Consider the following 12,926-nt stretch of genomic DNA (forward strand, 5'->3'; position numbering starts at 1 on the left):
GGCCACACTATTAAAAAAACGCAACTGAATACATTTTAAAGATCTTATTGGCTTTATGCAACAATTCGTGGTTTGGACAACATACAATCTGGCAGGTAGGAGCTCTGAGGAGCTATACAAAGTGAAAGGCTTTCACGGGTAGAAGGAAGCAGGAACGAGGAAGTTATACCAGGCAAAAAGTGGATTGGCTATTGCAAGGTACCTTTCTCTTAGGGGATGGTGGAAGTCTGTTAGGCACATTACCTAACTAATGCTGAACAGGCACCTCCCAATTGGCTGGCTTAAGCTTCCATTTCTAGATGAGCCAAAATTGTAATTAAGTCTCAGTTTGGTGATGGAGAGTTTAGCATAAGGGACTCCATTTGGGGCCTGTTGTCTTGTTTTCAGCAACACACATGGAAATGATTCCTTAGTCTTCTGGACTAAGGAAAGCTTTGGAACACAAACAGTTCCTAATCTCCTAAGTAGGAGAATTTTATTAAAGTTTAGAAAAAGGTTTTTGAAAAAGCATTATGAAGAAAATCATGTAATAGCAATATTTGGAGATTTTAAAGAACAGAATAAATAAATGATCTTCTTCTTTTTTTTTTTTAAACTGAAGGGTAGGTAGCTTTGCCAGGGGTGAGAGGAACAATGCCTTAATCATTCTTTGAGTTTTGATCTCTTTGACCTAGCATTAAAGATATCTAACTTCCTGTAGGTGGATATGAATTAATAAATAAACAAAGTTTGGGGGAAATTTGAAATTAGATGGCCTTGAAACATGTAATAGGGATACAATAAATATGTTTTGATTAGAAGTCTATTCTGAGGCTAATCTGAGATTTTCAAATTAGTCAACAGTGAGCCTACACTCCAACTGTTGTTCCTCAGAGAACCTGGACCAAGTAGGTTTTCCTGGAATCCTTTAAGCCAGTGCTAAAATAAGGCCAGACCAGGTCCACTGGGCCCAGCTGGAACCAGACCACCATCCAGAGGGTGGCCGTGGCACTTTCCCCAGGGCGCTCAGTCCTTTGTCACACACAGCTTTTCAGCCCTGGCCCTCAAGCCACCCTGGCTCCTCAGTCAAATGCTCTGCCATGTCTCTTTGGGCACAAAAGTTTCCACAGTTTTTGATCACCAGAGAGAAGAAGAAGTGTTTTCTGGACTTGGTCTGACGCAAGCCTCATTCACTGATGACCCTTGCTTTGGCATAGCTCCCTTTTCTTTGCTGCTGTGTGTCTGGGGAACAAAGTTGTCAGCTCGAGAATGCTCATCTCTCTGAATGTAGGCATCTTTACTAATTAGGAAGCAGTAATAAAAATAAATTAGTTTGTGATGATAAATCTGAGATTAATAAAATGAAAAACTTTCTAGATCTTTTATGAATCTCTGTCAGAGATTTTGTTACAACTAATGCAAACAGTGTATTTCATTAAAGAATGCAATGTTCTGTTTATTTGTTGGAGTTTTCTGAAGATCTACCACCTAAAACATAGAGAACAGCAACAAAAAGCTCTTAATAATAATCTCTCTTACAACACATAAAAAAGGATATGTGCTTGCACCATACTGACCGGAAATTTGATTTTGAAGCCTGTAAGACAGTAGTGGTACGATGAGTCATTTCTTAAAACTTTTAAAGCTAGAAAGTGACCTTTCAACATTGTCTTTGAAAAAAGGGAAATTAAAATTCTGCTTTATATCAAGAGTTTAAATCCAGTCTTAAAAAAATAAGAAAATCAAAATATTGACATTAAAGTACTACCATGCACCTGATTTACTTATTATAGAAAACATTGCACTATCTTGAGACAAGAGAAATGACTCCAAATACATTTCTCCTTATTTTCAAATTTGCTTTTGGAGGAAACTTTTTTCATTGATATGCCTAAAGCAAGCTCTAGTTATTGAATTCAAACTTGTGTACTGGTGCAGTCCTTGTTTTTCATTACAGGGGAAGATTTCATTCTATAATTCTGTAATAAATAATTATTTTACCACACATACTGTAAAATCTTTTGATTGTGTCTCAATTATTAATGACTGTTTCCAGCTGTCATGGTGGAGTAAAAGCCTGATAGGAAGAAAATACTGAGGTTTATTTATCTTTAGTTTCCTGAGAGTCAGAAGGACTTGTAGTGAATGAATATAAAACCAAATTTCCCGAGCAGAAAAGAATAAAGATATATTGGTTTGGCCAAAAAGTGCCTTCAGTTTTTAAGTAAAATAAAAGACACATTTTTCATTTTCACCAAGAACTTTATTGAACAACATATTCACCGTTTTGTTCCACTACCTTCTGCCATTTTTCAGGCAACTTCATAAATCCATTTTCCCAAAACTTTTTGAGCAAAGAACTGTTCCAGGTGGGTGCCTTTTACAAGTCTTCCAGGGAATTGAAATTTTTTGCATTAAGAGAATTTTGTAAGGACCTAAATAAATGGAAATCTGAAGGTGCAATGTCTGGTGAATATGGTGAATGAATCAGAATTTCCCAGCCAAGCTGTAACAGTTTTTGCCTGGTCATCAAAGAAACATGCGGTCTTGCGTTATCCTGATGGAAGATTATGCGTTTTCTGTTGACTAATTCTGGATGCTTTTCGTCGAGTGCTGCTTTCAGTTGGTCTCATTGGGAGCAGTAGTTGTTGGAATTAATCGTTCGGTTTTCCGGAAGGAGCTCATAATAGAGGACTCCCTTCCAATCCCACCATATACACAACATCACCTTCTTTGGATGAAGACCGGCCTTTAGTGTGGTTGGTGGTTGTTCATTTCACTTGCCCCACGATCTCTTCCATTCCACATTGTTGTACAGTATCCACTTTTCATTGCCGGTCACAATTTGTTTTAAAAACAGAACGTTTTCATTTCATTTTAGTAGAGAATCGCATGCGGAAATACGGTCAAGAAGGTTTTTTTCGCTTAACTTATGTGGAACCCAAACATCAAAGCAATGAACATAACCAAGCTGGTGCAAATGATTTTCAATGCTTGATTTGGATATTTTGAGTATGTCGGCTATCTCTCGTGTGGTATAACGTTGATTGTTCTCAATTAATGTCTCAATTGATCGCTATCAACTTTAACTGGTCTATCCAACAGTGGAGCATCGTCCAGCAAGAAATCTCCAGCACGAAACTTCGCAAACCACTTTGGACACGTTTGATCAGTCACAGCACCTTCTCCACATACTCCACAAATCTTTTTGTGTGTTTCGGTTGTGTTTTTACCTTTCTTGAAATAATAAGGCACAATATGCTGAAAATGTTGCTTTTATTCTTCCATCTTCAATATTAAAATGGCTACACGAAAATTCATCAATTTTGATGTCTTTTTGTAAATGCACGCTGATATGACAGCTGTCTCATACAATCTAAGAAAACTGTTTTGAATGACGTGAAAGACAACTAGGTGCTACTGGAGCCATCTTATGGAAAAAAAAGAATGAATCTTTTGGCCAACCCAATATTTTCTATGACTCAAAGAAAAAAGAAAAGAAAAAAATCCTTAAAAATAAAATCTGGGGTGGGGTTGTTGAAGTCTTGCACTGAAACCATCCTCTCCATAGCATTGATTCCACAGTAGCAATAGTGCCATGAAAGATGACACTGAAACCTGAAAAAGTCTGCACATTAAATTTTCCTTAGTCTCTTTGTTTTGAATGACAACACCAAAGACATGTATGCAGTACCAGAGAAAAATCATAAAATTCTTTAGTTAGAAGAAAGCTGGAAGTTGTTGGGACTACAGTGAGTGATGTTATAAAAAGAAAAGCCAAAGAGTTAATCAGTGGTCCTCTCACCCCAGAAGTCAGATGCTGTTCATGGAGCAGTTATGGAAAAGTAACATGAAGCTGAAGTAAAGTGAGAGGAAGAAACCAAGAAGGATAATTATTTCCATGTATTGAGCCTCGTATATGCCAGAAACTGGACTGGATAGGTTCTTCCTATGCATTACCTTAAAGCCCTAACAGCCCTACCATAACAGCCCTGCAAAGTAAATGTCACTCACCCCATTTTACACACAAGAGAGAAGTGATTGATCTTAATCAATTTCATGAATCCATGAAGCGGTGGAGGTAAAAAAATTCAGGACTTTGTTTCCAATGTCCTTGATTCTACCTCCAGCTGACTCAGCCAGGCTCACTCTCCAGTTACACTTCCCATTAGGCTTAGCAGCACCTCCAGAACAAGCAGAACTCTCCGTCTTTCTCTCTCCTTCCCCTTCCCCTTCCCCTTCCCCTTCCCCTTCCCCTTCTTCTTCTCTTTCTCCTTCTACTTTTCTTTCATGTCCCCTCCCAATCCACCTCCACCTCCTCTAGAACTGGGCAGAAAATTTGACTGGCCAAGGTCAAGTAAATAGTTATCCCAAGGTCAGATGCTCCAGTGTGATCCAAATGACTGTGGAGTTATATGATTCTCCAAAGATATCCCCTCTGCAGAGAGGGCTATAAGATAAGACCCTGCTTTTACAGAACGTTTCTCTGAACCTGGCAGATATTTGGAGGCTTAGCCTATTTATAACCACAGCCTAGCTCATCGACAAATTTTTAATCCACAGAAATGATAATATTTAAAAGATTCAGTAATTAACCAAAAAGCAATACCAATGCTCTTGTTTGTCAGAACCACTCAATTTGTTCTACTGGTTTCCCTTTTCCCTCACTAAAATAAAATAGTTGCTGAACTATTATTAAAAGGGGGGGAGGGGATCACCTTCTTAATATACCATTCCAAATGAGTAAGGAGGAGCTTAGTTTAAGTGATCATTTTCTATAAACTCTCTGATACTATGCAGAGTAAAAATCATGATAATAATAATAATAATAATTGTAATGTCTTACTAATTACTTAGCACAGAGGCAAGAACCAACTTTTTCCATAGAAAATGTTATTTCAAATAAACATCACAGTTGAGTGCTGATGTCTTGGTGACCTCTCAGTACAAAGGGAAGCATACACAACCAATGATGTAATTCCCTACTGAATTGGGGTCTCCATAAGGCCTCCTCTCCGCTGACTGTTTCTTTCTTCTTACATTTGGCAGATTGAAGTTTCACATAGTATTTCATTATCAGAAAGGTAAATTTCTAACTGAGTATTAATGCAATCATAGCAAATTAATACTGTTTGAAGATCATTCATTTTAAAATTTCCTCTGTAGTTTCCAATTGCAACCAAGTACCATATTAACATATGTTTACATATGAATGAAGAACATTATTTTTTACTTAGCCTTTTAGGTGAGTTCAGGAAAATAATGCACATCAACATTGGTTTACCTAGTTTCAAAGTCTTTGTAACTGGCAATGGTATATGGATGTCACTTATTTCTAACACATCAACAAAATTTTCTGTTGCTGAAATAGGTCTGCAGATCTTAAGCTTTTATATCCAAACCTAACTTGTGAAGTATAGTATTTAAATAGAATACGTGACTGAAATAAGAAACAATATATTATTCTGAAAGTTACTAATACTGCTTGCCCTGAAGGTAACTTAAATCCTGTGTTATAAGAAACTTGTCAACATATGGAAAACCAAATTGGAAGGCTTCTGGCTGTGTGACAGGTGTATTCTCTGGAGAAAAGATACCCCCCAAATTTTAAATAATCAAATATGGCAAAAATAACAGATTCTCTTATATCCTTGGGTCAAATGTTTCCTCCGTGAATTATAATCCAGCCAGCCTTTGCACTGCTGTTCTCTTTGCTTGAGGAATTCAGTTATTATAAGTCTCTCTTTATAAAAGGCCACTATGCAGCTGTGAAGAAAAAACTGGCATCACGCTGATTCCTCAAGTCATCATTTCTGAATGTTTCTGCAAAAATTTACCGCAAAGAACCTTAGACCAGAAGGAAGCAAAAAGACTTTGTAAAAAATCATACATATCGTGCCAGAGTCTGTGCTAAATTATACAGGCTACCCACAAAAATAGCTTCTGGAAACCTCTTCCTCCAGACATAACTGCCAGAAGAGTATCCCTCCATTGCTCCTACCATGGGGAACTCCTTTCTATTAGGAGAGCTTCCCAGTCTCTCTGTTGGAGTGGCGAGGAGCCATGGAAACAGCAAGAATTTTGGAATCAGGAAATACGGAGTTCGAATCAAGTATTCAAGAAAAGTATTAACATGAGACCATAGGAAAGGTTAATAACCACTTGAGAACGCTATTTCCTTGTCTGTACAATGAGGATGATAATGCCTATTTTGCAGAGCCCCAGGCACAAAATAGGTTCAAAATAAATGGAAGTTATTATTATTATTATTACCATGGACCAGATCTAGGTTTCATAGCTACATTGCAGCGTTCTTCACCAAGCCATCTGGAGTTTGCTATAATGACACAGAAGTGAATCCATTAACTTGTACTGAAGCACAGGGCAGCCCCCAGTCATCCTTCCAGGGCAAGAATGATGTCTTTAATATCTGTATAATGCGGGCTATAAGACAATGCTGCTTCCACAGAGACAAGCCATACCCTAAAAATTCCCAGTGAGAGCTTGTAGGAAACTCTTTTCTTCCCTGGGCTCATAGATCATGTGTGTCTCTCAAAGGGGAAGAAAAGAAACCTACCAGTAGTTAAATTCTGTTAAACATATTTTGTTAGTTTGGAGTCCTTGATAATACTCCCAATTTATTTAAAACTTCGTAAGTTCTTCAATTTTTAACTCAAATTATGTGGCATACATTTAAAAAGTAAATCCTTAAGACCATTATATATTCCTGCAGCAAGTATTTCTAGAACTCCTAACTACGTGCCAAGCATAAGGAACAAGCAATACAAGTTCTCAGACTTTGCAAGCTTAAGAGCACATGAAAATTTCACTGTAACGCACACTACTTCAGGTTGGGATGAGGAAAGAGGGAGCCTCTTTAATGTGCTACAAGGGATGTCCCATGCAGTCCTTGTTGCTGTCCAGTTGGAGACAGAGAATTTGTGGGGAAATAAAGTCTTGCTGACAAGGAGGCTTCAACAGCATTTCTGTCACTATAGCCTTTATTTTACTAATAGAAAGGGAACAGAGAAATGGAGCAGTCACATTAGAGACAGAGCACTGTAGTCATGCAGGGACACAGCAAGCATCCGGCAGAGTTCACAGGACAGAAGAAAGCCTTTCCTAAGCATCAACTGATAACAACAGCATTAATACCTTGTATTTGAGCAAGTGCCCAAGCAAAGAGGAGACTCGGCTGCAAAATTCCTGAACGTGAAAGTTGATAGGACATTTTAACTGGAAAGAACAATTATGAGGTACATATTAGACATGATTGACACAGAAGAGGATTCACAAGGGCCGGAACTGATTCTTTACACACTGGGAAATGGGAAGACACGGAACAAATACTAGAACCCAACAGGTACATAGCATGTGTAGTAAATTGTACACATAGCACATGATATACTGGTGTGAGGAATAAACTGAAGATTGTTCTCATTGAGAGAATGAGCCCTATCATCTTAAATAGATCTTTCATTAGGTACTAAAAAAGTTCCTCCAAAATTAATTAACTATCAACACAGAACTCAATGACCTTTACCCATGCTTTGCCATAAAACTATGATGCCAGAGTAAACAACACATGATCAGCAACACGCCTCGAAAAATTCTGTCTACATAGGACTTAAATTTTTCTGGATATGCTGTTACTCTGAGATTTAGAAAAGATAATTAAAGTCAACACCAAAGAAATGGAACCATTTGGAATCTTTGTAATAGTTTTCACACAATGAGAATGTGGAGATGAAATAATATGAGTTAATCTTAAAACTATTTGGTTCATTTATTTTGAATTCCTGGGTCCAGTTATTTCACATACATTCCCTTCTTCCACCCTCTATTTCCTTTCGCTTTTCCTGCCAGTCTCCTGGAGCTCCACTGTTATTATATGCTATAAAAAATATTTTACTCATGCAATTGAAATGCTCTTTAACTTTCAAGCTCAGTAGGAGAAAATGTAGAGGTGTTTAATTCTCCAATTTTTTTATTTTTTCATGGGAAATGAAAGTCAAAATCCGAAAAGTAGCAACCTGCAGTAAAACATTATTTTTCTTATTTTCCCAATATGTCAAAATGGCATCAAGTTCAAATGCTTTATTACACTTAATCCTAGCTAATTTAAATGTCCAATTTCTCAATAAAACACGAATCAGGAAAGGTCAGTATCTTTGCAAATGTGATTCCAAATTTTGCCCTCAGATAGTGTAACTAAACTTCCACTCACTTCATTGGGAGTTATAAAAAGTACAGCTGAGGGGAGAATTTGGCCCATGAAATTTAAAATGATTGTAGAGTAAGTAAAATATTTCTTATGCTTACGATTATATAGTAGCTGTGGAAATTTCAAAAGGAAAACATTAAAAGCCTATAATATAGCAAAATTCAACTAAAAAGAACTTGTTAATTTATCTAGCTTTGAAGAGTTTTAACTCATTTTAAAGAAAACATCTAATAAAGAATGCTTTATTCATTCATTCAAAAATATTTATTCATACCAACATCAATTTTTTCAAAGGATAAGTATTTCCTAGCCCAATAATATTCCATATGGCAATCAGCTCTAACGTAAAATCTGAAAAAGCTCCAACTATTGCCTATATTAAGAAAGAAAAATTTGGTCCATGTAAGATATTTAGTTACAATCATATGATCCTCACACTTGTTCTAAGAAGATTAGAGATAAATATTGAATAACTAAAATAATTTTAAAATTACCAAAAAACTGGCTTTCATTATTTTTAATCATTTTCTTTACTGGATTCATAAGCCAAAGTTTATTTTAGACCTCTACTGGTACAACCTCACTCTGTTTAATCACCCCAAGTTTCCTACTTTAGAAACAGTCTGCCAGAAGGAAAGAAATCATAAAAATCAGATCAGAAATAAATGAAAAAGAAATGAAGGAAACGATAGTAAAGATCAATAAAACTAAAAGCTGGTTCTTTGAGAACATAGACAAAATTGATAAACCATTAGCCAGACTCATCAAGAAAAAAAGGGAGAAGACTCAAATCAATAGAATTAGAAATGAAAAAGGAGAAGTAACAACTGACACTGTAGAAATACAAAAGATCATGAGAGATTACTACAAGGAACTCTATGCCAATAAAATGGACAACCTGGAAGAAATGGACAAATTCTTAGAAATGCACAACCTTCTGAGACTGAACCAGGAAGAAATAGAAAATGTGAATAGACCAATCACAAGCACTGAAATTGAAACTGAGATTAAAAATCTTCCAACAAACAAAAACCCAGGACCAGATGGCTTCACAGGCGAATTCTTTCAAACATTTAGAGAAGAGCTAACACCTATCCTTCTCAAACTCTTCCAAAATATAGCAGAGGGAGGAACACTCCCAAACTCATTCTACGAGGCCACCATCACCCTGATACCAAAACCAGACAAGGATGTCACAAAGAAAGAAAACTACAGGCCAATATCACTGATGAACATAGATGCAAAAATCCTCAACAAAATACTAGCAAACAGAATCCAACAGCACATTAAAAGGATCATACACCATGATCAAGTGGGGTTTATTCCAGGAATGCAAGGATTCTTCAATATATGCAAATCAATCAACATGATACACCATATTAACAAACTGAAGGAGAAAAACCATATGATCATCTCAATAGATGCACAGAAAGCTTTCGACAAAATTCAACACCCATTTATGATAAAAACCCTGCAGAAAGTAGGCATAGAGGGAACTTTCCCCAACATAATAAAGGCCATATATGACAAACCAACAGCCAACATTGTCCTCAATGGTGAAAAACTGAAAGCATTTCCACTAAGATCAGGAACAAGACAAGGTTGCCCACTCTCACCACTCATTCAACATAGTTTTGGAAGTTCTAGGCACAGCAATCAGAGAAGAAAAGGAAATAAAAGGAATCCAAATCGGAAAAGAAGTAAAGCTGTCACTGTTTGCAGATGACATGATACTACACATAGAGAATCCTAAAGATGCTACCAGAAAACTACTAGAGCTAATCAAAGAATTTGGTAAAGTAGCAGGATACAAAATTAATCACAGAAATCTCTGGCATTCCTATACACTAATGATGAAAAATCTGGAAGTGAAATCAAGAAAACACTCCCATTTACCATTGCAACAAAAAGAATAAAATATCTAGGAGTAAACCTACCTAAGGACACAAAAGACATGTATGCAGAAAATTATAAGACACTGATGAAAGAAATTAAAGATGATACAAATAGATGGAGAGATATACCATGTTCTTGGATTGGAAGAATCAACATTGTGAAAATGACTCTACTACCCAAAGCAATCTACAGATTCAATGCAATCCCTATCAAACTACCACTGGCATTTTTCACAGAACTAGAACAAAAAATTTCACAATTTGTATGGAAACACAAAAGACCCTGAATAGCCAAAGCAACCTTGAGAAAGAAAAATGGAGCTGGAGGAATCAGGCTCCCTGATTTCAGACTATACTACAAAGCTACAGTAATCAAGACAGTATGGTACTGGCACAAAAACAGAAAGATAAATCAATGGAACAGGATAGAAAGCCCAGAGATAAACCCCCGCACCTATGGTCACCTTATCTTTGATAAAGAAGGCAGGAATGTACAGTGAAGAAAGGGCAGCCTCTTCACTAAGTGGTGCTGGGAAAATTGGACAGCTACATGTAAGAGAATGAAATTAGAACACTCCCTTACACCATACACAAAAATAAGCTCAAAATGGATTAAAGACCTAAATGTAAGGCCAGAAACTATCAAACTCTTAGAGGAAAACATAGGCAGAACACTCTATGACATAAATCACAGCAAGATCATTTTTGACCCACCTCCTAGAGAAATGGAAATAAAAACAAAAATAAACAAATGGGACCTAATGAAACTTCAAAGCTTTTGCACAGCAAAGGAAACCATAAACAAGACCAAAAGACAACCTTCAGAATGGGAGAAAATATTTGCAAAGGAAGCAACTGACAAAGGATTAATCTCCAATATTTATAAGCAGCTCATGCAGCTCAATAACAAAAAAAACAAACAACCCAATCCAAAAATGGGCAGAAGACCTAAATAGACATTTCTCCAAAGAAGATATACAGACTGCCAACAAACACATGAAAGAATGCTCAACTTCATTAATCATTAGAGAAATGCAAATCAAAACTACAGTGAGATATCATCTCACACCAGTCAGAATGACCATCACCAAAAAATCTAGAAACAATAAATGCTGGAGAGGGTGTGGAGAAAAGGGAACACTCTTGCACTGCTGGTGGGAATGTGAATTGGTTCAGCCACTATGGAGAACAGTATGGAGGTTCCTTAAAAAACTACAAATAGAACTACCATATGACCCAGCAATCCCACTACTGGGCATATATGCTGAGAAAACCATAATTCAAAAAGAGTCATGTACCAAAATGTTCATTGCAGCTCTATTTACAATAGCCAAGAGATGGAAACAACCTAAGTGTCCATCATCGGATGAATGGATAAAGAAGATGTGGCACATATATACAATGGAATATTAGTCAGCCATAAAAAGAAACGAAATTGAGCTATTTGTAATGAGGTGGATGGACCTAGAGTCTGTCATACAGAGTGAAGTAAGTCAGAAAGAGAAAGACAAATACCATATGCTAACACAAATATATGGAATTTAAGAAAAAAAAATGTCGTGAAGAACCTAGGGGTAACACAGGAATAAAGACACAGACCTACTAGAGAATGGACTTGAGGATATGGGGAGGGGGAAGGGTAAGCTGTGACAAAGCGAGAGAGAGGCATGGACATATATACACTACCAAACGTAAGGTAGGTAGCCAGTGGGAAGCAGCCGCATAGCACAGGGAGATCAGCTCGGTGCTTTGTGACCACCTAGAGGGGTGGGATAGGGAGGGTGGGAGGGAGGGAGACACAAGAGGGAAGAGATATGGGAACATTTGTATATGTATAACTGATTCACTTAGTTATAAAGCAGAAACTAACACACCACTGTAAAGCAATTATACTCCAATAAAGATGTGGAAAAAAAAAAAAAAGAAAAAGATGGGCTTCCCTGGTGGCACAGTGGTTGAGAGTCCACCTGCCGATGCGGGGGACGCAGGTTCGTGCCCAGTCCGGGAAGATCGCACATGCCGCGGAGCAGCTGGGCCCATGAGCCATGGCCGCTGGGCCTGGGCCTGTGCTCCGCAACGGGAGAGGCCACAACAGTGAGAGGCCCGCGTACCGCAAAAAAAAGAAAAAAAAAAAAGAAAAAGAAAAAGAAATAGTCTGCCAGCATCTCGGCTTGAAATACCAACTCCCTGTTTACCAGATATCTTGGATTTATTTATTTATGTATTTATTTACCTATTTATCTTTTTTTTTTGTTTTTTATTGTTTGGCCATGCCACGCGGCATGCAGGATCTTAGTTCCCTGACCAGGGGCCGAACCTGTGCCCCTTTCAGTGGAAACGCGGAGGCTAACCACTGGACAGCCAGGGAATTCCCCAGATGTCTTGGATTTAGATTCACTTTATTCCTATCTTGCCTCTTCCCATGTCACTGGCGCTCTCCATAGTTTAGACCCTCGAAGCTCCACATCTATTATAATATTTATATAACATCCTTACTTTAGCTTTTTTTTTTGCTTGAATGTACTGTAGACGTCACTGTTAAATTAATATTCCTTACATATTTTCTTGACACTCCTTTTATCTAATAATTTGAGTAAGTCCATATACCACCTGGATATTTCAAATCCTTTTCCTGAAATCAAAAGGCTGTCCACAATATGGTTCCATCCTACCCTTCCAACCTTAACTCCCTCTATTCTTTTAGAATCCCCTATTCAATTAATTCCACTTATTCTCTCTTCTCTCAGACATTGTGACTGCTGGCTCAATGTTGTGCTTACATTTTTTCCATTGTCTGAAATGTCCTCTTTATTATTTTCTTCTCATTA

This window comes from Lagenorhynchus albirostris, chromosome 4 (genome assembly GCF_949774975.1).
Source record: "Lagenorhynchus albirostris chromosome 4, mLagAlb1.1, whole genome shotgun sequence".
Lineage (NCBI taxonomy): Eukaryota > Metazoa > Chordata > Mammalia > Artiodactyla > Delphinidae > Lagenorhynchus > Lagenorhynchus albirostris.